Source organism: Oncorhynchus keta, unplaced genomic scaffold (genome assembly GCF_023373465.1).
Source record: "Oncorhynchus keta strain PuntledgeMale-10-30-2019 unplaced genomic scaffold, Oket_V2 Un_contig_5145_pilon_pilon, whole genome shotgun sequence".
NCBI classification, from domain to species: Eukaryota; Metazoa; Chordata; class Actinopteri; order Salmoniformes; family Salmonidae; genus Oncorhynchus; species Oncorhynchus keta.
The window spans coordinates 35,125-62,500 of NW_026288140.1; the positions used below are offsets into that span (position 1 = coordinate 35,125).

Consider the following 27,376-nt stretch of genomic DNA (forward strand, 5'->3'; position numbering starts at 1 on the left):
CATGTCCTGTAGTAACTCTGTAGTGTTATTCCATACAGAGGGGCTTTATCAATCTCATGTCCTGTAGTAACTCTGTAGTGTTATTCTATACTGAGGGGCTTTATCAATCTCATGTCCTGTAGTAACTCTGTAATGTTATTCTATACTGAGGGGCTTTATCAATCTCATGTCCTGTAGTAACTCTGTAGTGTTATTCCATACTGAGGGGCTTTATCAATCTCATGTCCTGTAGTAACTCTGTAGTGTTATTCCATACAGAGGGGCTTTATCAATCTCATGTCCTGTAGTAACTCTGTAATGTTATTCTATACTGAGGGGCTTTATCAATCTCATGTCCTGTAGTAACTCTGTAGTGTTATTCCATACAGAGGGGCTTTATCAATCTCATGTCCTGTAGTAACTCTGTAGTGTTATTCCATACTGAGGGGCTTTATCAATCTCATGTCCTGTAGTAACTCTGTAGTGTTATTCTATACTGAGGGGCTTTATCAATCTCATGTCCTGTAGTAACTCTGTAGTGTTATTCTATACTGAGGGGCTTTATCAATCTCATGTCCTGTAGTAACTCTGTAGTGTTATTCCATACTGAGGGGCTTTATCAATCTCATGTCCTGTAGTAACTCTGTACAGTGTTATTCCATACAGAGGGGCTTTATCAATCTCATGTCCTGTAGTAACTCTGTAGTGTTATTCCAAACAGAGGGGGTTTATCAATCTCATGTCCTGTAGTAACTCTGTAGTGTTATTCCAAACAGAGGGGGTTTATCAATCTCATGTCCTGTAGTAACTCTGTAGTGTTATTCCATACAGAGGGGCTTTATCAATCTCATGTCCTGTAGTAACTCTGTAGTGTTATTCCATACTGAGGGGCTTTATCAATCTCATGTCCTGTAGTAACTCTGTACAGTGTTATTCCATACTGAGGGGCTTTATCAATCTCATGTCCTGTAGTAACTCTGTAGTGTTATTCTATACTGAGGGGCTTTATCAATCTCATGTCCTGTAGTAACTCTGTAGTGTTATTCCATACTGAGGGGCTTTATCAATCTCATGTCCTGTAGTAACTCTGTAGTGTTATTCCATACTGAGGGGCTTTATCAATCTCATGTCCTGTAGTAACTCTGTAGTGTTATTCCATACTGAGGGGCTTTATCAAGTGCTTTATAATTGCATAGCAAGTATACGTAGAAAGAAAACCCCTTCTGTAATTAAACTGTCAATTGGTTCAGTCATTGTCTCTACCAAAGGTTTTCTAATATATTGTCCTCCTTGTGAAAACCGTTGTTCCTCTCCTCCTCTCCTCCTCTCCTCCTCTCCTCCTCTCCTCCTCTCCTCCAGCAGAGTTAAACACTGTCGCGCCGCTACTTTCTCCCTCTAACACGACTCTGAACAGCATCCCCATCTCCTGGCTCACTGTGCATGTCATGGAGCCCTCTGAATTACAAACATCATTACCACAATTGATTCACGTTAGCCTCCTGGGGTGCTCCAGTCGGCACTGGAACACGGCGGGAGATCATTTCAGAGTCTGGCGTCAACTCTGTTTCACAAGTTCAAGAGGAACCAACTGGGATCTGTGACTGAGGCGCTGTTTCGCCTCTCTCCGCACACGCACACGCACACGCACACACACACACACACACACACACACACACACACACACACACACACACACACACACACACACACACACACACACACGCACACGCACACGCACACACACACACACACATTTACATTTACATTTACATTTAAGTCATTTAGCAGACGCTCTTATCCAGAGCGACTTACAAATTGGTGCATTCACCTTATGACATCCCCTCCCTCTGATTGACGCTCTCGTGCCGTGTGAGTACGGTGACGGTCCAGACTGCAATCCAATTGTTCTGTACATTATCCTAACATTCAGTTCTATAACCTTGTTTAAATATCCCCCATTGTGTAATATTGTTCTGGTTCTAAACATTCAGTTCTAGAACCTTGTTTAAATATCCCCCATTGTGTAATATTGTTCTGGTTCTAAACATTCAGTTCTAGAACCTTGTTTAAATATCCCCCATTGTGTAATATTGTTCTGATTCTACACATTCAGTTCTAGAACATTGTTCCTGCTTCACCCAATACTTTACATACATTGGGGCATTTAAACGTGGGAGATACACTGCCTTTGGAAAGTATTCAGACCCCTTGACTTTTTACAAATTTTGTTACGTTACAGCCTTATTCTAAAATATATTAAATACATACAAATCCTCAGCAACCTAAACATAATGACAAAGCGAAAACAGATTTTTAGAAATGTTTGCAAATGTATTAAAAATCAGAAATACCTTATTTACGTAAGTATTCAGACCCTTTCCTATGAGACTCTAAATTGAGTTCAGGTGCATCCTGTTTCCATTGATCATCCTTGAGATGTTTATGGGACTTGATTGGAGTCCATCTGTGGGAAATTCAATTGATTGGACATTATTTGCCAAGGCACATACCTGTCTATATAAGGTCCCACAGTTGACAGTGCATGTCAGAGCAAAAAACCAAGCCATGAGGTCGAAGGAATTGTCCGTAGAGCTCCAAAACAGGATTGTGTCGAGGCACAGATTTGAGGAATGGTACCAAAAGATTTCTGCAGCATTGAAGGTTCCCAAGAACACAGTGGCCTCCATCATTCTTAAATGGAATAAGTTTGGAACCACCAAGACTCTTCCTAGAGCTGGCCGCCAGGCCAAACTGAGCAATCGGGGGAGAAGGGCCTTGGTCAGGGAGCTGACCAAGAACCCGATGGTCACTCTAACAGAGCTCCAGAGTTCCTCCGTGGAGATCGGAGAAACGTCCAGAAGGACAACCATCTCTGCAGCACTCCACCAATCAGGCCTTTATGGTAGAGTGGCCAGACGGAAGCCATTCCTCAGTAAAAGGCAAATGACAGTCCTTTTGGAGTTTGCAAAAAAAGGCAGTTAAAGACTCTCAGACCACGAGAAACCCACATCTCCGGTCTGATGAAACCAAGATTGAACTCTTTGTTCTGAATCCCAAGCGTCACGTCTGGAGGAAACCAGCACAAACTCGTGATGCTCAGAGTCTGATCAAGCTGCTTAGACCATTACCCCACCACAGTTCACAATGCTCTAGCAAGCCGTGAGAACACTTGATGACAGTTGATGGTAATAGTCTTCCCCAAAACCATAGCCCTGAACCACCCTGGAAGCCTAAACTGTTAACCTTTTGAGTTGTTTCTGTTTCAACCCTGTAACCAAGGGGCGGCAGGGTAGCCTAGTGGTTAGAGCGTTGGACTAGTAACCGAAAGGTTGCAAGTTCGAATCCCCGAGCTGACGAGGTACAAATCTGTCATTCTGCCCCTGAACAGGCAGTTAACCCATTGTTCCTAGGCTGTCATTGAAAATAAGAATTTGTCATTAACTGACTTGCCTAGTAAAATAAAGGTTAAATTAAATAGATGAATTAATGTGTCAAAAATAAACATTCATCCATAATGCTACTGTCACAAGACCACAAGGCCTCCTTACTGTCCCTAAAATGTCTAAGCAAACAGCTGGAGGCAGTGCTTTCTCCTATAGAGCTCCATTTTTATGGAATGGTCTGCCTACCCATGTGAGAGACGCAGACTCGGTCTCAACCTTTAAGTCTTTACTGAAGACTCATCTCTTCAGTAGGTTCTATGATTGAGTGTAGTCTGGTCCAGGGGTGTGAAGGTGAACGGAAAGGTTCTGGAGCAACGACTTGCCCTTGCTGTCTCTGCCTGGCCGGTTCCCCTCTTTCCACTGGGATTCTCTGCCTCTAACCCTATTACAGGGCTGAGTCACTGGCTTATACTGGTGCTCTTCCATGTCGTCCCTAGAGGGGTGTGTCACTTGAGTGGGTTGAGTCACTGACGTGATCTTCCTGTCTGGGTTGGCGCCCCCCCTTGGGTTGTATGCCGTGGAGGAGATCTTTGTGGGCTATACTCGTCCTTGTCTCAGGATGGTGAGTTGGTGGTTGAAGATATCCCTCTAGTGGTGGGGGGCTGTGCTTGGCAAAGTGGGAGGGGTTATATCCTGCCTGTTTGTCCCTGTCTGGGGGTATCGTCAGACAGGGCCACAGTGTCTCCTGACCCCTCCTGTCTCAGCCTCCAGTATTTATGCTGCAGTAGTTTATGTGTCGGGGGTCTAGGGCCAGTCTGTTATATCTGGAGTATTTCTCCTGTCTTATCCGGTGTCCTGTGTGAATTTAAGTATGCTCTCTCTAATTCTCTCTTTCTTTCTTTCTCTCTCTCAGAGGACCTGAGCCCTAGAACCGTGCCTCAGGACTACCTGGCATGGTGACTCCTTGCTGTCCCCAGTCCACTTGGCCGTGCTGCTGCTCCAGTTTCAACTGTTCTGCCTGCGGCTATGGAACCCTGACCTGTTCACCGGACGTGCTACCTGTCCCAGACCTGTTGTTTTCAACTCTCTAGTGACAGCAGGAGCGGTAGAGATACTCTGAATGATCGGCTATGAAAAGCCAACTGATATTTACTCCTGAGGTGCTGACCTGTTGCACCCTCGACAACCACTGTGATTATTATTATTATTTGACCATGCTGGTCATCTATGAACATTTGAACATCTTGGCCATGTTCTGTTATAATCTCCACCTGGCACAGCCAGAAGAGGACTGGCCACCCCTCATAGCCTGGTTCCTCTCTAGGTTTCTTCCTAGGTTCTGGCCTTTCTAGGGCGTTTTTCCTAGCCACCGTGCTTCTACACCTGCATTGCTTGCTGTTTGGTGTTTTAGGCTGGGTTTCTGTACAGCACTTTGAGATATCAGCTGATGTAAGAAGGGCTTTATAAATACATTTGATTGATAGTACGTCAAATTTCGAAGGGAAAATCTGAGAACTTGTTGATAGGGGCTGGGGGATTGAGACAGAAGCAGGACAGGCTATGGGGACAGCTGGTGTATTGAGACAGAAGCAGGAGAAGCTATGGGGACAGCTGGGGTATTGAGACAGAAGCAGGACAGGCTATGGTGACAGATGGGGTATTGAGAAAAAAGCAGGACAGGCTATGGGGACAGCTGGGGTATTGAGACAGAAGCAGGACAGGCTATGGTGACAGATGGGGTATTGAGACAGAAGCAGGACAGGCTATGGGGACAGATGGGGTATTGAGACAGAAGCAGGACAAGCTATGGGGACAGCTGGGGTATTGAGACAGAAGCAGGACAGGCTGTGGGGACAGCTGGGGTATTGAGACAGAAGCAGGACAGGCTATGGGGACAGCTAGTATTTTAGGTATTTTATCCCCTTTAGCTGTTGTGAAAGCTACTCTTCCTGGGGGTCCACACAAAACATGCAACATGGCATAACGCAGAACATTCATAGACCAGAACAGCTCAAGGACAGACACTCGTAGCCTACATATCAATACATACAGACAAACTATCTGGGTCAAAGAGGAGAGAGTCGTTGTGCCGTGAGGTGTTGCTTTATCTGGTTTTTGAAACCAGGTTTGCTGCTTATTTGATCAATATGAGATGGAAGGAAGTCCCCTGCATTAATGGCTCTATGTAATACTGTATGTTTTCTTGAATTTGTTCTGGATTTGGGGACTGTGAAAAGACCCCTGGTGGCATGTCTGGTGGGGTAAGTGTGTTCTGGACCTGGGGACTGTGAAAAGACCCCTGGTGGTATGTCTGGTGGGGTAAGTGTGTTCTGGACCTGGGGACTGTGAAAAGACCCCTGGTGGGGTAAGTGTGTTCTGAACCTGGGGACTGTGAAAAGACCCCTGGTGGTATGTCTGGTGGGGTAAGTGTGTTCTGGACCTGGGGACTGTGAAAAGACCCCTGGTGGTATGTCTGGTGGGGTAAGTGTGTTCTGGACCTGGGGACTGTGAAAAGACCCCTGGTGGTATGTCTGGTGGGGTAAGTGTGTTCTGGACCTGGGGACTGTGAAAAGACCCCTGGTTTCATGTCTGGTGGGGTAAGTGTGTTCTGGACCTGGGGACTGTGAAAAGACCCCTGGTGGTATGTCTGGTGGGGTAAGTGTGTTCTGGACCTGGGGACTGTGAAAAGACCCCTGGTGGCATGTCTGGTGGGGTAAGTGTGTTCTGGACCTGGGGACTGTGAAAAGACCCCTGGTGGTATGTCTGGTGGGGTAAGTGTGTTCTGGACCTGGGGACTGTGAAAAGACCCCTGGTGGTATGTCTGGTGGGGTAAGTGTGTGTATCAGAGCTGTGTGTAAGTTGACTATGAAAACAATTTGGAATTTTCAACACAGCAATGTTTCTTATAAAAACAAGACATCAGTCTCTCCTCAACTCTTAGCCAAGAAAGACTGGCAGCATAGTATTTTTATCAGCCCTCTGATTACAACGAAGAGCCTAACGTGCTGCTCTGTCCTGGACCAGCTGCAGCTTAACTAGGTCTTTCTTTGCAGGACTTGACCATATGACTGGACACTAATCAAGATAATATAAAACTAGAGCCTGCAGGTCTTGACCATACGACTGGACACTAATCTGGATAATATAAAACTAGAGCCTTCAGAACTTAACCATATGACTGGACACTAATCAAGATAAGATAAAACTAGAGCCTGCAGGTCTTGACCATACGACTGGACACTAATCAAGATAAGATAAAACTAGAGCCTGCAGGTCTTGACCATACGACTGGACACTAATCAAGATAAGATAAAACTAGAGCCTGCAGGTCTTGACCATACGACTGGACACTACTCAAGATAAGATAAAACTAGAGCCTGCAGGACTTGCTTTGTGAAGTGTGGTGTCAAAAAAGCAGAGCATCTCTTTTTTATTACGGACAGACCTCTCCCCATCTTTACAACCATTAAATCAATATGTTTTGACCATAACAGTTTACAATCTAAGGTAACGCCAAGTAATTTAGTCTCCTCAACTTGTTCAACAGCCACACCATTCATCAAATCAAATCAAATGTATTTATATAGCCCTTCGTACATCAGCTGATATCTCAAAGTGCTGTACAGAAACCCAGCCTGAAACCCCAAACAGCAAGCAATGCAGGTGTAGAAGCATTCATTACCAGATTCAGCTCAGGTCTAGAACTTAGGGAATGATTTGTACCAAATACTCGTAGTTTTAGAGATGTTGAGCACCAGTTTCTTACATTCCAAAATGGACTGCAACTCTTTAAGGGTTTCAGTGACTTCATTAGACATTTACATTTACATTTACATTTAAGTCATTTAGCAGACGCTCTTATCCAGAGCGACTTACAAATTGGTGCATTCACCTTATGACATCCAGTGGAACAGTCACTTTACAATAGTGCATCTAAATCTTAAAGGGGGGTGAGAAGGATTACTTATCCTATCCTAGGTATTCCTTAAAGAGGTGGGGTTTCAGGTGTCTCCGGAAGGTGGTGATTGACTCCGCTGTCCTGGCGTCGTGAGGGAGTTTGTTCCACCATTGGGGGGCCAGAGCAGCGAACAGTTTTGACTGGGCTGAGCGGGAACTGTACTTCCTCAGTGGTAGGGAGGCGAGCAGGCCAGAGGTGGATGAATGCAGTGCCCTTGTTTGGGTGTAGGGCCTGATCAGAGCCTGGAGGTACTGAGGTGCCGTTCCCTCACAGCTCCGTAGGCAAGCACCATGGTCTTGTAGCGGATGCGAGCTTCAACTGGAAGCCAGTGGAGAGAGCGGAGGAGCGGGGTGACGTGAGAGAACTTGGGAAGGTTGAACACCAGACGGGCTGCGGCGTTCTGGATGAGTTGTAGGGGTTTAATGGCACAGGCAGGGAGCCCAGCCAACAGCGAGTTGCAGTAATCCAGACGGGAGATGACAAGTGCCTGGATTAGGACCTGCGCCGCTTCCTGTGTGAGGCAGGGTCGTACTCTGCGGATGTTGTAGAGCATGAACCTACAGGAACGGGCCACCGCCTTGATGTTAGTTGAGAACGACAGGGTGTTGTCCAGGATCACGCCAAGGTTCTTAGCGCTCTGGGAGGAGGACACAATGGAGTTGTCAACCGTGATGGCGAGATCATGGAACGGGCAGTCTGTTAGCTGTGGTGGCTGACATGTATGTGATTTAATCATCGAAAACATACATGGACACACGGGCTTTGTTTAATGTCAGTGGCAGGTCATTGGTAAAAAATAGAAAAGAGTAGAGGTCCTAGAGAGCTTTCCTGCGGTACACCACACACTGCATGTTTAACATTAGAGAAGCTTCCATTAAAGAAAAACCTCTAGAGAAGTTAACTTCTTCGATATAGGGGGCGCTCTTTTAAGGGGCGCGCTATCTAACTGAGAGTCTTGTCATTGAAAACATCCAAAGTTCTTCAAAGGTAAATTATTTTATTTGAATGCTTTTCTTGTTTTTGTGAAAATGTTGCCTGCTGAATGCTAGGCTTCATGCTATGCTAGGCTATCAATACTCTTACACAAATGCTTGTGTAGCTTTGGTTAAAGCATATTTTGAAAATCTGAGATGACAGTGTTGTTAACAAAAGGCTAAGCTTGTGTTTCAATATATTTATTTCATTTAATTTGCGATTTTCATGAATAGGAAACGTTGCGTTATGGTAATGAGCTTGAGGCTATGATTACGCTCCCGGATACGCGATTGCTCGACGCTAGAGGTTAAAAGGGCTCAACTCTTGGCTGGGGTGGGGTAGAGAAGTGAACTAGAAGTGAACAACAGACATTTAAGTAGTCTACCACCATCACTAGTCTACAGCAATTAACTAGTCTACACCCATTGAACTAGTCTACACCCATTGAACTAGTCAACGGCCATTTAACTAGTCTACCGCCATTTAACTAGTCTACACCCATTGAACTAGTCTACACCCATTTAACTAGTCTTCTGCCATTTAACTAGTCTACCGCCATTTAACTTGACCCCTTTTTGTAATAGCACCACATCAAACAAAGAGGGGAGTATCGCAGTGACAAGTCTTAAAATGTATTTTATAATGCACAATACAATACAAACAGCTATATAGTGTATAGTGGTGGTATCTGGACATTTGATATGATTGACGTGATTGACGTCATTTCCGGTCACAACTTGCAGGCTTGTTTTCGAATTGCTGTGCGTTTTGTTGCCAACCTATTTTGCTACCTGACAACTTTACGGGTTTCACTTTTTAATTACCGTTCATATATTTATTTTTTCCTCAACTTTTTCACTCCGGACGCTTTATCTGGACACGATTCGTCAGGACCTCCAACAGCCGAAGCTAAGTAGTAACATTAACATGATGCCTTCTAATTGCAGCCGCTGTGCTCGCCTTACGGCGAGGATAGCTGTACTGCAAGCCCAGCTTCAGACGCAATCGTTAGGCAAGGGTAATTTCAGTGTAGGAAAGGATGAAACAGCGTCTGTGCCACCAGTAAGTGCAGATAGTAGTATAAATCCCCTGGCACAGTCCCCGCAGCCGGACAACTTTCTCACGGTTTCTGGAAGGAAATGCTGTAGGAACGCTCAACCGGTGTCGCTCATTCAGCAGACAGAAACTTTCAACCGGTTTTCCCCATTAAGCAGCGGGTCGGTGTCAGAGGCCGAGTCTTCTCTGGTCTCTACTCCTCCCGTTACGGGGTCTGAGACGCCCGAAGCTTCCCACCATTAGCTCTGACAAATTGAAAACTCTAGTCATTGGCGACTCCATTACCCGCAGTATTAGACTTAAAGCGAATCATCCAGCGATCATACACTGTTTACCCGGGGGCAGGGCTACCGACGTTAAGGCTAATCTGAAGATGGTGCTGGCTAAAGCTAAAACTGGCGAGTGTAGAGAGTATAGAGATATTGTTATCCACGTCGGCACCAACGATGTTAGGATGAAACAGTCAGAGATCACCAAGCGCAACATAGCTTCTGCGTGCATATCAGCTAGAAAGATGTGTCGGCATCGAGTAATTGTCTCTGGCCCCCTCCCAGTTAGGGGGAGTGATGAGCTCTACAGCAGAGTCTCACAACTCAATCGCTGGTTGAAAACTGTTTTCTGCCCCTCCCAAAAGATAGAATTTGTAGATAATTGGCCCTCTTTCTGGGACTCACCCACAAACAGGACCAAGCCTGACCTGCTGAGGAGTGACGGACTCCATCCTAGCTGGAGGGGTGCTCTCATCTTATCTACCAACATAGACAGGGCTCTAACTCCTCTAGCTCCACAATGAAATAGGGTGCAGGCCAGGCAGCAGGCTATTAGCCAGCCTGCCAGCATAGTGGAGTCTGCCACTAGCATAGTCAGTGTAGTCAGCTCAGCTATCACCATTGAGACCGTGTCTGTGCCTCGACCTAGGTTGGGCAAAACTAAACATGGCGGTGTTCGCCTTAGCAATCTCACTAGGATAAAGACCACCTCCATTCCTGTCATTACTGAAAGAGATCATGATACCTCACATCTCAAAATAGGGCTACTTAATGTTAGATCCCTTACTTCAAAGGCAATTATAGTCAATGAACTAATCACTGATCATAATCTTGATGTGATTGGCCTGACTGAAACATGGCTTAAGCCTGATGAATTTACTGTGTTAAATGAGGCCTCACCTCCTGGCTACACTAGTGACCATATCCCCGTGCATCCCGCAAAGGCGGAGGTGTTGCTAACATTTACGATAGCAAATTTCAATTTACAAAAAAAAAAAATGACGTTTTCGTCTTTTGAGCTTCTAGTCATGAAATCTATGCAGCCTACTCAATCACTTTTTATAGCTACTGTTTACAGGCCTCCTGGGCCATATACAGCGTTTCTCACTGAGTTCCCTGAATTCCTATCAGACCTTGTAGTCATTGCAGATAATATTCTAATCTTTGGTGACTTTAATATTCACATGGAAAAGTCCACAGACCCACTCCAAAAGGCTTTTGGAGCCATCATCGACTCAGTGGGTTTTGTCCAACATGTCTCTGGACCCACTCACTGTCACAGTCATACGCTGGACCTAGTTTTGTCCCATGGAATAAATGTTGTGGATCTTAATGTTTTTCCTCATAATCCTGGACTATCGGACCACCATTTTATTACGTTTGCAATTGCAACAAATAATCTGCTCAGACCCCAACCAAGGAACATCAAAAGTCGTGCTATAAATTCACAGACAACACAAAGATTCCTTGATGCCCTTCCAGACTCCCTCTGCCTACCCAAGGACGCCAGAGGACAAAAATCCGTTAACCACCTAACTGAGGATCTCAATTTAACCTTGCGCAATACCCTAGATGCAGTTGCACCCCTAAAAACTAAAAAAATGTCTCATAAGAAACTAGCTCCCTGGTACACAGAAAATACCCGAGCTCTGAAGCAAGCTTCCAGAAAATTGGAACGGAAATGGCGCCACACCAAACTGGAAGTCTTCCGACTAGCTTGGAAGGACGGTACCGTGCAGTACCGAAGAGCCCTTACTGCTGCTCGATCGTCCTATTTTTCTAACTTAATTGAGGAAAATAAGAACAATCCGAAATTCCTTTTTGATACTGTGGCAAAGCTAACTAAAAAGCAGCATTCCCCAAGAGAGGATGACTTTCACTTTAGCAGTGATAAATTCATGAACTTCTTTGAGGAAAAGATTATGATTATTAGAAAGCAAATTACGGACTCCTCTTTAAACCTGCGTATTCCTCCAAACCTCAGTTGTCCTGAGTCTGCACAACTCTGCCAGGACCTAGGATCAAGAGAGACGCTCAAGTGTTTTAGTACTATATCTCTTGACACAATGATGAAAATAATCATGGCCTCTAAACCTTCAAGCTGTATACTGGACCCTATTCCAACTAAACTACTGAAAGAGCTGCTTCCTGTGCTTGGCCCTCCTATGTTGAACATAATAAACGGCTCTCTATCCACTGGATGTGTACCAAACTCACTAAAAGTGGCAGTAATAAAGCCTCTTGAAAAAGCCAAACCTTGACCCAGAAAATATAAAAACTATCGGCCTATATCGAATCTTCCATTCCTCTCAAAGATTTTAGAGAAGGCTGTTGCGCAGCAACTCACTGCCTTCCTGAAGACAAACAATGTATACGAAATGCTTCAGTCTGGTTTTAGACCCCATCATAGCACTGAGACGGCACTTGTGAAGGTGGTAAATGACATTTTAATGGCATCGGACCGAGGCTCTGCATCTGTCCTCGTGCTCCTAGACCTTAGTGCTGCTTTTGATACCATCGATCACCACATTCTTTTGGAGAGATTGGAAACCCAAATTGGTCTACACGGACAAGTTCTGGCCTGGTTTAGATCTTATCTGTCGGAAAGATATCAGTTTGTCTCTGTGAATGGTTTGTCCTCTGACAAATCAACTGTACATTTCGGTGTTCCTCAAGGTTCTGTTTTAGGACCACTATTGTTTTCACTATATATTTTACCTCTTGGGGATGTTATTCGAAAACATAATGTAAACTTTCACTGCTATGCGGATGACACACAGCTGTACATTTCAATGAAACATGGTGAAGCCCCAAAATTGCCCTCGCTAGAAGCATGTGTTTCAGACATAAGGAAGTGGATGGCTGCAAACTTTCTACTATTAAACTCGGACAAAACAGAGATGCTTGTTCTAGGTCCCAAGAAACAAAGAGATCTTCTGTTGAATCTGACAATTAATCTTAATGGTTGTACAGTCGTCTCAAATAAAACTGTGAAGGACCTCGGCGTTACTCTGGACCCTGATCTCTCTTTTGAAGAACATATCAAGACCATTTCGAGGACAGCTTTTTTCCATCTACGTAACATTGCAAAAATCAGAAACTTTCTGTCCAAAAATGATGCAGAAAAATTAATCCATGCTTTTGTCACTTCTAGGTTAGACTACTGCAATGCTCTATTTTCCGGCTACCCGGATAAAGCACTAAATAAACTTCAGTTAGTGCTAAATACGGCTGCTAGAATCCTGACTAGAACCAAAAAATTTGATCATATTACTCCAGTGCTAGCCTCTCTACACTGGCTTCCTGTCAAAGCAAGGGCTGATTTCAAGGTTTTACTGCTAACCTACAAAGCATTACATGGGCTTGCTCCTACCTACCTCTCTGATTTGGTCCTGCCGTACATACCTACACGTACGCTACGGTCACAAGACGCAGGCCTCCTAATTGTCCCTAGAATTTCTAAGCAAACAGCTGGAGGCAGGGCTTTCTCCTATAGAGCTCCATTTTTATGGAACGGTCTGCCTACCCATGTCAGAGACGCAAACTCGGTCTCAACCTTTAAGTCTTTACTGAAGACTCATCTCTTCAGTGGGTCATATGATTGAGTGTAGTCTGGCCCAGGAGTGGGAAGGTGAACGGAAAGGCTCTGGAGCAACGAACCGCCCTTGCTGTCTCTGCCTGGCCGGTTCCCCTCTTTCCACTGGGATTCTCTGCCTCTAACCCTGTTACGGGGCTGAGTCACTGGCTTGCTGGGGCTCTCTCGTGCCGTCCCTGGGGGGGTGCGTCACCTGGGTGGGTTGATTCACTGTTGTGGTCGGCCTGTCTGGGTTGCCCCCCCCCTTGGGTTGTACCGTGGCGGAGATCTTTGTGGGCTATACTCGGCCTTGTCTCAGGATGGTAAGTTGGTGGTTGAAGATATCCCTCTAGTGGTGTGGGGGATGTGCTTTGGCAAAGTGGGTGGGGTTATATCCTTCCTGTTTGGCCCTGTCCGGGGGTGTCCTCGGATGGGGCCACAGTGTCTCCTGACCCCTCCTGTCTCAGCCTCCAGTATTTATGCTGCAGTAGTTTATGTGTCGGGGGCTAGGGTCAGTTTGTTATATCTGGAGTACTTCTCCTGTCCTATTCGGTGTCCTGTGTGAATCTAAGTGTGCGTTCTCTAATTCTCTCCTTCTCTCTTTCTTTCTCTCTCTCGGAGGACCTGAGCCCTAGGACCATGTCCCAGGACTACCTGACATGAGGACTCCTTGCTGTCCCCAGTCCACCTGGCCATGCTCCTGCTCCAGTTTCAACTGACCTGAGCCCTAGGACCGTGCCCCAGGACTACCTGACATGAAGGCTCCTTGCTGTCCCCAGTCCACCTGACTGTGCTGCTGCTCCAGTTTCAACTGTTCTGCCTTATTATTATTCGACCATGCTGGTCATTTATGAACATTTGAACATCTTGGTCATGTTCTGTTATAATCTCTACCCGGCACAGCCAGAAGAGGACTGGCCACCCCACATAGCCCGGTTCCTCTCTAGGTTTCTTCCTAGGTTTTGGCCTTTCCAGGAGTTTTCCTAGCCACCGTGCTTTTACACCTGCATTGTTTGCTGTTTGGGGTTTTAGGCTGGGTTTCTGTACAGCACTTTGAGATATCAGCTGATGTACGAAGGGCTATATAAATAAATTTGATTTGATTTGATTTGATATTACTGACTGCTGATGATTCAGCTGATTAGGCAAGAATGGATCAGACAGATATTGTAATTAAATCACGTAGATTTTTTTGCTCAAGTCTCACAAAAGAAATCGAAGCCATCAAATCAATAATTGTGATGTCAGTAAAGAATTATAAACCAAGTCACTGTAACGATGACACCGTGAGTCGAGAAGCAGGTGCAGGTAAAATGTTTAATGAAAACATGAAATAAGACACAGTGTAACAGAAGCGAGGTAACATGAACACAGGTGCAATACCAACTGAGGAATGATCAAAAGGAAGGGACCTATAGAGGGTGGGTAATGATGAGGGCCAGGTGAGCGTAAGGATGAGGGCCAGGTGTGGGTAATGATGAGGGCCAGGTGTGGGTAATGATGAGGGCCAGGTGAGCGTAATGATGAGGGCCAGGTGTGGGTAATGATGAGGGCCAGGTGTGGGTAATGATGAGGGCCAGGTGTGGGTAATGATGAGGGCCAGGTGAGCGTAATGATGAGAGCCAGGTGTGGGTAATGATGAGGGCCAGGTGTGGGTAATGATGAGGGCCAGGTGTGGGTAATGATGAGGGCCAGGTGTGGGTAATGATGAGGGCCAGGTGTGGTTAATGATGAGGGCCAGGTGTGCGTAATGATGAGGGCCAGGTGAGCGTAATGATGAGGGCCAGGTGTGGGTAATGATGAGGGCCAGGTGAGCGTAATGATGAGGGCCAGGTGTGGGTAATGATGAGGGCCAGGTGTGGGTAATGATGAGGGCCAGGTGTGCGTAATGATGAGGGCCAGGTGTGGGTAATGATGAGGGCCAGGTGAGCGTAATGATGAGGGCCAGGTGAGCGTAATGATGAGGGCCAGGTGTGGGTAATGATGAGGGCCAGGTGAGCGTAATGATGAGGGCCAGGTGAGCGTAATGATGAGGGCCAGGTGTGGGTAATGATGAGGGCCAGGTGTGGGTAATGATGAGGGCCAGGTGTGCGTAATGATGAGGGCCAGGTGTGAATCATAACAATGAGGGCCAGGTGTGGGTAATGATGAGGGCCAGGTGTTGGTAATGATGAGAGCCAGGTGTGAATCATAACGATGAGGGCCAGGTGTGAATCATAACGATGAGGGCCAGGTGTGAATCATAATGAGAAGGGTCAGGTGTGAATCATAATGATGAGGGCCAGGTGTGAATCCTAATGATGAGGAAAGGTGTGAATCATAATGATGAGGGCCAGGTGTGAATCATAACAATGAGGGCCAGGTGTGAATCATAATGATGAGGGCCAGGTGTGAATCATAATGATGAGGGTCAGGTGTGAATCATAACGATGAGGGCCATTATAAACCCCGTCATTCACAGTACAGTACCAGGTCAATATATTATAAACCCAGTCATTCACAGTACCAGGTGAATATATTATAAACCCAGTCATTCACAGTACCAGGTCAATATATTATAAACCCAGTCATTCACAGTACCAGGTCAATATATTATAAACCCAGTCATTCACAGTACCAGGTCAATATATTATAAACCCAGTCATTCACAGTACAGTACCAGGTGAATATATTATAAACCCAGTCATTCACAGTACCAGGTCAATATATTATAAACCCAGTCATTCACAGTACCAGGTCAATATATTATAAACCCAGTCATTCACAGTACCAGGTCAATATATTATAAACCCAGTCATTCACAGTACCAGGTCAATATATTATAAACCCAGTCATTCACAGTACCAGGTCAATATATTATAAACCCAGTCATTCACAGTACAGAACCAGGTCAATATATTATAAACCCAGTCATTCACAGAACCAGGTCAATATATTATAAACCCAGTCATTCACAGTACAGTACCAGGTCAATATATTATAAACCCAGTCATTCACAGTACCAGGTCAATATATTATAAACCCAGTCATTCACAGTACAGTACCAGGTGAATATATTATAAACCCAGTCATTCACAGTACCAGGTGAATATATTATAAACCCAGTCATTCACAGTACCAGGTCAATATATTATAAACCCAGTCATTCACAGTACAGTACCAGGTCAATATATTATAAACCCAGTCATTCACAGTACCAGGTCAATATATTATAAACCCAGTCATTCAGGACATGTTAATTTTGCAACTCTGTCACATCAACCAAACCCCTTTTTGAAGCTATGGGCAAAAATAAAGCAAACAACATTTTTCTAAAAGGCCGTTTGAAACCTATTTGTTGGAGTTCCAGTTTGATTGATTAGCATATTTACAAAAGAAAACAAGGATGTGTTATTGAGTTATATAAACACCTACAGTATAGGAACTACCTGGGAATGTTATGGAGTTATATAAACTCCTTGGGAGTGTCTCGGGTTATATAAACTCCTTGGGAGTGTCTAGGGTTAGATACACTCCTTGGGAGTGTCTAGGGTTAGATAAACTCCTTGGGAGTGTCTAGGGTTAGATAAACTCCTTGGGGGTGTCTCGGGTTATATAAACTCCTTGGGAGTGTCTAGGGTTAGATAAACTCCTTGGGAGTGTCTAGGGTTAGATAAACTCCTTGGGAGTGTCTAGGGTTAGATAAACTCCTTGGGAGTGTCTAGGGTTAGATAAACTCCTTGGGAGTGTCTAGGGTTAGATAAACTCCTTGGGAGTGTCTAGGGTTAGATACACTCCTTGGGGGTGTCTAGGGTTAGATAAACACCTTGGGAGTGTCTAGGGTTAGATAAACTCCTTGGGGGTGTCTCGGGTTAGATAAACACCTTGGGAGTGTCTAGGGTTAGATAAACTCCTTGGGAGTGTCTCGGGTTATATAAACTCCTTGGGAGTGTCTAGGGTTAGATAAACACCTTGGGAGTGTCTAGGGTTAGATAAACACCTGGGAGTGTGTAGGGTTAGATAAACACATTGGGAGTGTCTAGGGTTAGATAAACTCCTTGGGGGTGTCTAGGGTTAGATAAACTCCTTGGGAGTGTCTCGGGTTAGATAAACTCCTTGGGAGTGTCTAGGGTTAGATAAACTCCTTGGGAGTGTTTAGGGTTAGATAAACTCCTTGGGAGTGTTTAGGGTTAGATAAACTCCTTGGGAGTGTCTAGGGTTAGATAAACACCTTGGGGGTGTCTAGGGTTAGATAAACTCCTTGGGAGTGTATAGGGTTAGATAAACTCCCTGGGAGTGTCCAGGGTTAGATAAACACCTTGGGAGTGTCTAGGGTTAGATAAACTCCTTGGGAGTGTCTAGGGTTTAATTAAACTCCTTGGGAGTGTCTAGGGTTAGATAAACACATTGGGAGTGTCTAGGGTTAGATAAACTCCTTGGGAGTGTCTAGGGTTAGATAAACACCTTGGGAGTGTCCAGGGTTAGATAAACTCATTGGGAGTGTCTAGGGTTAGATAAACTCCTTGGGAGTGTCTAGGGTTAGATAAACTCCTTGGGAGTGTCCAGGGTTAGATAAACTCCTTGGGAGTGTCCAGGGTTAGATAAACTCCTTGGGAGTGTCCAGGGTTAGATAAACTCCTTGGGAGTGTCTCAGGTTATATAAACTCCTTGGGAGTGTCCAGGGTTAGATAAACACCTTGGGAGTGTCTAGGGTTAGATAAACTCCTTGGGAGTGTCTCGGGTTAGATAAACACCTTGGGAGTGTCCAGGGTTAGATAAACTCCTTGGGAGTGTCTCGGGTTAGATAAACACCTTGGGAGTGTCCAGGGTTAGATAAACACCTTGGGAGTGTCCAGGGTTAGATAAACTCCTTGGGAGTGTCTAGGGTTAGATAAACTCCTTGGGAGTGTCCAGGGTTAGATAAACACCATGGTAGAGTCTAGAGTTAGATAAACACCGTGGGAGTGTCTAGGGTTGGCTCAACTGTTCTTAGTGTCATGACTCAACTGTTTGGTGACCTTGAACGAAGCAGGACTACTGTAATAATCCTTCAACATTATTATGGGATATTTTCACTCTTTATTACATGTTTATGTTGAAAATGGGAAGTCCTTTGATAAACGACATGCAAGATGCATCATCAACATGTGCCACCCTTTGGTTGGTTTACATTGTTTTTGAAAGCAATGTTGGAAAAAACAAAAAACATAAAAAAATAGATATATTTGAACAATCTTTAAAGAAAACAACCATGACATGTAATGGATGACCTATTTGTTATTGATTACCTATATGTTATTGATTACCTATTTGTTATTGATTACCTATATGTTATTGATTACCTATATGTTATTGATTACCTATGTTATTGATTACCTGTATGTTATTGATTACCTATATGTTATTGATGACCTATATGTTATTGATTACCTATATGTTATTGATTACCTATTTGTTATTGATTACCTATATGATCATATCAGTATTGGTGGAAAAGTATATGTCCATCTTCCCGAACCCAAACACTCCCGTCAGTGTCCGTCATTTCGTCTCCTCCAGAAGTGGTGACTGCCCCATGGCGTTAGCGCAGCTCACCAGGGCTGAACCTCAGTGTCCGTCATTTCGTCTCCTCCAGAAGTGGTGACTGCCCCATGGCGTTAGCGCAGCTCAGCTCAGCCAGGCTCAAACCACACAGAACGGCAGTGTTTCAACAGAAGACTGGAAACCTGTAGGAGGGGCGAGGCTTCGTCATATAGGATTATTTCATTGGTTTAAAAGACTCAAGACCCCGCCTTGATACAAAAAAAAGAGTGAGGGGAGAGACAGTGACAGAGGAGGAGAGAGGAAACAATATCAACCAGTGAAACAGTTGGATATTCAACTATTAATCCGAGTCATCTTCCGACCGTGTTTTTGGACAGGAACACGAGACATTCCATCCAACCCTGTAGGCTACTTTCCCTAATCGTGTGTCTCTATATAGTCGCCGACACCGGAAACATCCTATTATTCCGAGCACTTGGATAACTAAGTTTTTGGCATTTTAAAGGTGGATCAGTGTAATAGTCTATATAAAAAAATCTGTATGAAAAAAAAAACATTTTTTACAACAACCGGCTGGATGATGCTGTGCGTGTGTGCGTAAAGTCTGCATTTTCTTCTGAACTTGGCGATAAACGTCAGCTATTCAAGGTAAGGCTTGAATAATACATATATTATAACTATCACGTTTGTTTATAATCATCTATAATAGTGTAAAATTGGTTGCAATAAACGGGCTATTTTGATGTCCGCATAAACTGTGACCATTTTATGTTCATCTCACTGCGCAACTAAGAAATGGAATGGTCGAGTGAGTTGTACGCTGAGGACATGTTTTTGACGGACCACGGCGCAAAGCCATGCCTCGTCCCAACTGTCAAAATATGTACCCGAAGCCCTGAAGATTTACCTCGTATTTCGCTGCTGCCTCTCGTTCATCTTCTCTCGACTACTGTATTCTATCAGGCCATGTGGCGATAACGGTGGACAGACAGAGAGAGAGAGAGGTGGTTATGTGTAATAAGAAAATGGGAAGTGCGTTATATTGGTTTATAGGAAGTCCCCCCTTACACTGAAAGGCTGTATGTTGAGTTGCTGATGTGTGCCCGGGATGGGAATGAGATTATGTTTCCCGAGTTGTTGCCATTAATAATGAGTCACGTCGTTTATTGCGGTGGTCAGCGAAATATGGAATGTATCAAACGACATCCGATTTGGTATCTTTTCTGCTACTATTACCGCAAGGTTTTCTGAATCTTTTACATCAGTGATTACAATACAGCACTATCTGTTGTTGAGAGTCGTTACCAGCCAACCAAGCGTTGCCTGACGCCCTAAATACCGAAGGCAACAACCATAAGCTAGTTGACCTCTTCTGCTTTTGAAGAACCGATACGAGAAAACTGGTTTTATTAATAGATTGTCATTTTGACAGATGGCTTTTGTGTGTGTGAACTTTGAGTAGATGAAGTGTATTTGATAGGAAAACATTGTGCAGCTTAGTGATGGTTTGTTTTACTGAGACAGCATCATCAATATATCACATATTATCAATGAACTGTAGAAGATACTGCTCCTGCTGCTTCGCAATAGGAGAAAGTTACAAACAACCTCTTTAGAAGTTGTGTGAGTTGAGGAGCACCCAGAGAGCTAACCTGTATTGACCCACATGTTGAAAGGAGCACCCAGAGAGCTAACCTGTATTGGAGCACCCAGAGAGCTAACCTGTATTGGAGCACCCAGAGAGCTAACCTGTATTGGAGCACCCAGAGAGCTAACCTGTATTGACCCACATGTTGAAAGGAGCACCCTGAGAGCTAACCTGTATTGACCCACATGTTGAAAGGAGCACCCAGAGAGCTAACCTGTATTGACCCACATGTTGAAAGGAGCACCCAGAGAGCTAACCTGTATTGGAGCACCCAGAGAGCTAACCTGTATTGACCCACATGTTGAAAGGAGCACCCAGAGAGCTAACCTGTATTGACCACATGTTGAAAGGAGCACCTCAGAGAGCTAAACTGTATTGGAGCACCCTGAGAGCTAACCTGTATTGACCCACATGTTGAAAGGAGCACCCAGAGAGCTAACCTGTATTGGAGCACCCTGAGAGCTAACCTGTATTGACCACATGTTGAAAGGAGCACCCAGAGAGCTAACCTGTATTGGAGCACCCTGAGAGCTACCTGTATTGGAGCACCCTGAGAGCTAACCTGTATTGGAGCACCCAGAGAGCTAACCTGTATTGGAGCACCCAGAGAGCTAACCTGTATTGACCCACATGTTGAAAAGACACCCCCATTTGATAGTGTGGGTGAATTCCAATCACACTCAGGCTTCACATTACTGGGACCAATCACATTCAGGCTTCACATTACTGGGATCAATCACATTCAGGCTTCACATTACTGGGACCAATCACATTCAGGCTTCACATTACTGGGCCCAATCACATTCAGGCTTCACATTACTGGGACCAATCACATTCAGGCTTCACATTACTGGGATCAATCACATTCAGGCTTCACATTACTGGGACCAATCACATTCAGGCTTCACATTACTGGGCCCAATCACATTCAGGCTTCACATTACTGGGACCAATCACATTCAGGCTTCACATTACTGGGACCAATCACATTCATGCTTCACATTACTGGGACCAATCACATTCAGGCTTCACATTACTGGGACCAATCACATTCAGGCTTCACATTACTGGGACCAATCACATTCATGCTTCACATTACTGGGACCAATCACATTCAGGCTTCACATTACTGGGCCCAATCACATTCAGGCTTCACATTACTGGGCCCAATCACATTCAGGCTTCACATTACTGGGCCCAATCACATTCAGGCTTCACATTACTGGGAACCAATCACATTCAGGCTTCACATTACTGGGCCCAATCACATTCAGGCTTCACATTACTGGGAACCAATCACATTCAGGCTTCACATTACTGGGACCAATCACATTCAGGCTTCACGTTACTGGGCCCAATCACATTCAGGCATCACTTTACTGTGACCAATCACATTCAGGCTTGACATTACTGGGACCAATCACATTCAGGCTTCACATTACTGGGACCAATCACATTCAGGCTTCACATTACTGGGACCAATCACATTCAGGCTTCACATTACTGGGACCAATCACATTCAGGCTTCACATTACTGGGACCCAATCACATTCAGGCTTCACATTACTGGGACCAATCACATTCAGGCTTCACATTACTGTGACCAATCACATTCATGCTTCACATTACTGGGCCCAATCACATTCAGGCTTTACATTACTGGGACCAATCACATTCATGCTTCACATTACTGGGACCAATCACATTCAGGCTTCACATTACTGGGACCAATCACATTCAGGCTTCACATTACTGGGACCAATCACATTCAGGCTTCACATTACTGGGACCAATCACATTCAGGCTTCACATTACTGGGACCAATCACATTCATGCTTCACATTACTGGGACCAATCACATTCAGGCTTCATATTACTGGGACCAATCACATTCAGGCTTCACATTACTGGGACCAATCACATTCAGGCTTCACATTACTGGGACCAATCACATTCATGCTTCACATTACTGGGACCAATCACATTCAGGCTTCATATTACTGGGACCAATCACATTCAGGCTTCACATTACTGGGACCAATCACATTCAGGCTTGACATTACTGGGACCCAATCACATTCAGGCTTCACATTACTGGGACCAATCACATTCAGGCTTCACATTACTGGGACCAATCACATTCAGGCTTCACATTACTGGGACCAATCACATTCAGGCTTCACATTACTGGGGCCAATCACATTCAGGCTTCACGTTACTGGGACACTGCCATGAACTCAAACAAGACACGTTATTATAGCTTTTAACAGTGGTGCTCCACCTCCCAATGAGTTAGAGAGCTTGTTTATGCAGCTGGTTTGAGCAAAGATAGAGCCTCGTTAATTAGTCCTTCTCATGAATAAACAGCCTGGAGTATGGAGACAGAGTAATAGACTGGTAGTGTAGGTCTTTACAGCATGTGTACTGGTAGTGTCGGTCTGTACAGCATGTCATTGATGATTGTGTGAAAGCTGAATGGAGGCCATCCTTGGAAGGAGTCTCGTTGTGTCCCTGCCACAGGGAGAGAAAGGGCTGGAGGAGGGCACACCCAGACTGAGACACTGACACACACGCACGATCGCATGCAAACACACAAAACACACACACACACACACACACTCCCCTTGTCTTGCCTGCAGGAATACGGACACTACAGATGTGTATAGCCAGGACATCTGCTCTCTCTTTGGCCATTGTCAAGGAACCATGCAGTCGGCAGTGGAAGGGACTGCCAGAGGGCCAGACAGCCTCACGACAACAAAGAGGCCTTGTCAGAAACCACCATTAAGCTGGGTCACTTCAGTCACAAGTGCTGCTAGCTGCAGGAAGGACGTTCGGCTTCAGAGTGCTCAGCTGCAGGAAGGACTCGGGATCATGCCGGCTCATAACTCCCTCGGAGTTATTCTTTCAGCTAGTCCTCTCCAGCCTTGTCAGGTAGAGTCACAATCACACTATTCACAGAAGAGAAAGGAGAAATTCAAGTTGCTTTGGTTCATAATCTCTTTTTTTTTCAGTGTTTTCAGACTATAGTGGTTAGTGGGTATAGTGTACTTAGTGTACTTATCAGGTTTCAGGTAAGACCCAAGTGCAGACTGTGTTGAAGTAACAATGTTTATTGCAACAGAGGCAGGCAAACGACAGGTCAAGGCAGGCAAACGACAGGTCAAGGCAGGCAAACGACAGGTCAAGGCAGGCAAACGACAGGTCAAGGCAGGCAAACGACAGGTCAAGGCAGGCAAACGACAGGTCAAGGCAGGCAAACGACAGGTCAAGGCAGGCAAACGACAGGTCAAGGCAGGCAAACGACAGGTCAAGGCAGGTAAACGACAGGTCAAGGCAGGAAAACGACAGGTCAAGGCAGGCAAACGACAGGTCAAGGCAGGCAAACGACAGGTCAAGGCAGGCAAACGACAGGTCAAGGCAGGCAAACGACAGGTCAAGGCAGGAAAACGACAGGTCAAGGCAGGCAAACGACAGGTCAAGGCAGGCAAACGACAGGTCAAGGCAGGCAAACGACAGGTCAAGGCAGGCAAACGACAGGTCAAGGCAGGCAAACGACAGGTCAAGGCAGGAAAACGACAGGTCAAGGCAGGCAAGCGACAGGTCAAGGCAGGCAAACGGCAGGTCAAGGCAGGCAAACGACAGGTCAAGGCAGGAAAACCAGGTCAAGGGGCAAAGGTACAGGTCAAGGCAGGCAAAGACAGGTCAAGGCAGGCAAACGACAGGTCAAGGCAGGCAAAGCACAGGTCAAGGCAGGGCAAGGGACAGGTCAAGGAAAGCAGGGGCGATAATCCAGGCAGTGGGCCAAAGCACAGGACGGCAGGAAGGGTCAGGTCAGGAAGAGGTTGGCAGTCCAGAGCAGGGGCCAAAGCACAGGACGGCAGGCAGGGTCAGGACAGAGGTCAAAACCAGGAGGACGAGGAAAAAGAGAGACTGGGGAAAAACGCAGGTTGACTTAAACAAACAAGACAAACTGGCCCAGACAGACAGAGAACACAGGGATAAATACCCAGGGGATAAGTGGGGAAGATGGGCGACACCTGGAGGGGGTGGAGACAAGCACAAGGACAGGTGAAACAGATCATGGCGTGACAGTACCCTCCCTTAGAGTTAATTAGTCCTCTCCTCTAGCCTTGTCAGGTACAGTCATACTCCAAACTGTTCGCTGAAGATGGGCGACACCTGGAGGGGGGTGGAGACAAGCACAAGGACAGGTGAAACAGATCAGGGTGTGATTAGTACCCTCCCTTAGAGTTAATTAGTCCTCTCCTCTAGCCCTGTCAGGTACAGTCATACTCCAAACTGTTCACTGAAGAGAATTGAAACAGTTGAATCAAAATTTTTCAAGTATTTTTGGATTTGTGTGGCTGGTGGGTGTACACTGATTGGACAAAACATTAGGAACACCCATGACATAGACTCACCAGGTGATTCCAGGTGAAAGCTATGATCCCTTATTGATGTCACTTGTTAAATTCACTTCAATCAGTGTAGATGAAGGTGAGGAGACATGTAGATGAAGGGGAGGAGACATGTAGATGAAGGGGAGGAGACATGTAGATGAAGGGGAGGAGACATGTAGATGAAGGTGAGGAGACATGTAGATGAAGGGGAGGAGACATGTAGATGAAGGGGAGGAGACATGTAGATGAAGGGGAGGAGACATGTAGATGAAGGTGAGGAGACATGTAGATGAAGGGGAGGAGACATGTAGATGAAGGGGAGGAGACATGTAGATGAAGGGGAGGAGACATGTAGATGAAGGGGAGGAGACATGTAGATGAAGGGGAGGAGACATGTAGATGAAGGTGAGGAGACATGTAGATGAAGGGGAGGAGACATGTAGATGAAGGGGAGGAGACATGTCGATGAAGGGGAGGAGACATGTAGATGAAGGGGAGGAGACATGTAGATGAAGGGGAGGAGACATGTAGATGAAGGGGAGGAGACATGTAGATGGAGAGGAGGAGACATGTAGATGAAGGGGAGGAGACATGTAGATGAAGGGGAGGAGACATGTAGATGAAGGGGAGGAGACATGTAGATGAAGGTGTGGAGACATGTAGATGAAGGGGAGGAGACATGTAGATGAAGGGGAGGAGATGGGATAAAGAATGATTTTTAAAAGCCTTAAAACAATTGAGACATGGATTGTGTATGTGTGTAATTCAGAGGGTAAATGAGAAAGACAAAATATTTAAGTGCCTTTGAATGGGGTATGTGTCAGGTGCACCAGTTTGTGTCAAGAACTGCAACGCTACTGGGTTTTTCACGCTCAACATTTTCAATCAATCAATCAATCAATCAATTAATTAATTAATCAAATGTATTTATATAGCCCTTCTTACATCAACTGATATCTCAAAGTGCTGTACAGAAACCCAGCCTAAAACCCCAAACAGCAAGCAATGCAGATGTAGAAGCACGGTGGCAAGGAAAAACTCACTAGAAAGGCCAAAACCTAGGAAGAAACCTAGAGAGGAACCAGGCTCTGAGGTGTGGTCAGTCCTCTTCTGGCTGTGCCGGGTGGAGATTATAATTGTACATGGACATTAAGGTCAGATTGTTTCTTCAAGATTTTCAAACGTTCATAGAAGACCAACAGGGTCAAATAATAATCAGTGGTTGTAGAGGGTGCAAGAGGGCAGCACCTTGGGAGTTAATGTAACTTGGCTTTTCATAGCCGAGGATTCAGAGGTCGAGGAGGGAGGGGGGGTCCAGTGAACAGGTCAGGGTTCCATAGCCGCAGGCAGAACAGTAGAAGTTGGAGCAGCAGCACGACCAGGTGGATTAGACGGGGACAGCCAGGAGTCGTCATTACATGTAGTCCTGAGCATGTTCCTAGGGCTGAAGTCCTCCGGGAGGGAGAGAGAGATGGGAGAATTAGAGAGAGCATACTTACGTTCATATAGGACACCGGAGATTTACACCAGATAAGACAAGAGATTTACACCAGATAAGACAGGAGATTTACACCAGATAAGACAGGAGATTTACACCAGATAAGACCGGAGATTTACACCAGATAAGACAGGAGATTTACACCAGATAAGACTGGAGATTTACACCAGATAAGACCGGAGATTTACACCAGATAAGACAGGAGATTTACACCAGATAAGACTGGAGATTTACACCAGATAAGACTGGAGATTTACACCAGATAAGACTGGAGATTTACACCAGATAAGACAGGAAAATTACACCAGATAAGACAGGAGATTTACACCAGATAAGACAGGAGATTTACACCAGATAAGACTGGAGATTTACACCAGATAAGACAGGAGATTTACACCAGATAAGACAGGAAAATTACACCAGATAAGACAGGAGATTTACACCAGATAAGACAGGAGATTTACACCAGATAAGACAGGAGATTTACACCAGATAAGACTGGAGATTTACAGCAGATAAAACAAGAGATTTACACCAGATAAGACAGGAGGTTTACACCAGATAAGACAGGAGATTTACACCAGATAAGACAGGAGATTTACACCTGATAAGACAGGAGATTTACACCAGATAAGACCAGGGATTTACACCAGATAATGCAGAAGATTTACACTAGAGAAGACAGGAGATTTACACTAGATAAGACAGGAGATTTACACATGATAAGACAGGAGATTTACACTAGATAAGACAGGAGATTTACACCAGATAATGCAGAAGATTTACACTAGAGAAGACAGGAGATTTACACTAGATAAGACAGGAGATTTACACCTGATAAGACAGGAGATTTACACTAGATAAGACAGGAGATTTACACCAGATAATGCAGAAGATTTACACTAGAGAAGACAGGATATTTACACTAGATAAGACAGGAGATTTACACCTGATAAGCCTTCTGTAGCTCAGTTAAGAGCATGGCGCTTTACGCCAGGGTAGTGGGTTCGATTCCCGGGACCACCAGATAAGACGAGATTTACCCCCACTCCCAGAACCTAGCCCCCCGGCACATAGGTTATTGCAGCATAGATACTGGAGACTGTATCA

At 45.1% G+C, this 27,376-nt stretch overlaps 1 long non-coding RNA gene across 4 annotated transcripts; it reads left to right on the plus strand.

The window, feature by feature from the left end:
- Window positions 1–24,553: 24,553 nt before the first annotated feature.
- On the plus strand, window positions 24,554–26,033 carry LOC127925122 (uncharacterized). Of its 4 annotated transcripts, none has more exons than XR_008119804.1 (3): window positions 24,554–25,041; window positions 25,086–25,173; window positions 25,240–26,033. It is a non-coding gene; the product is annotated as an uncharacterized LOC127925122 (long non-coding RNA). The 4 variants fall into 4 exon arrangements; XR_008119802.1 differs by having other exon boundaries at window positions 24,554–24,953; window positions 25,064–25,173; XR_008119803.1 differs by having other exon boundaries at window positions 24,554–24,953; window positions 25,064–25,173; window positions 25,262–26,033.
- Window positions 26,034–27,376: the final 1,343 nt, after the last annotated feature.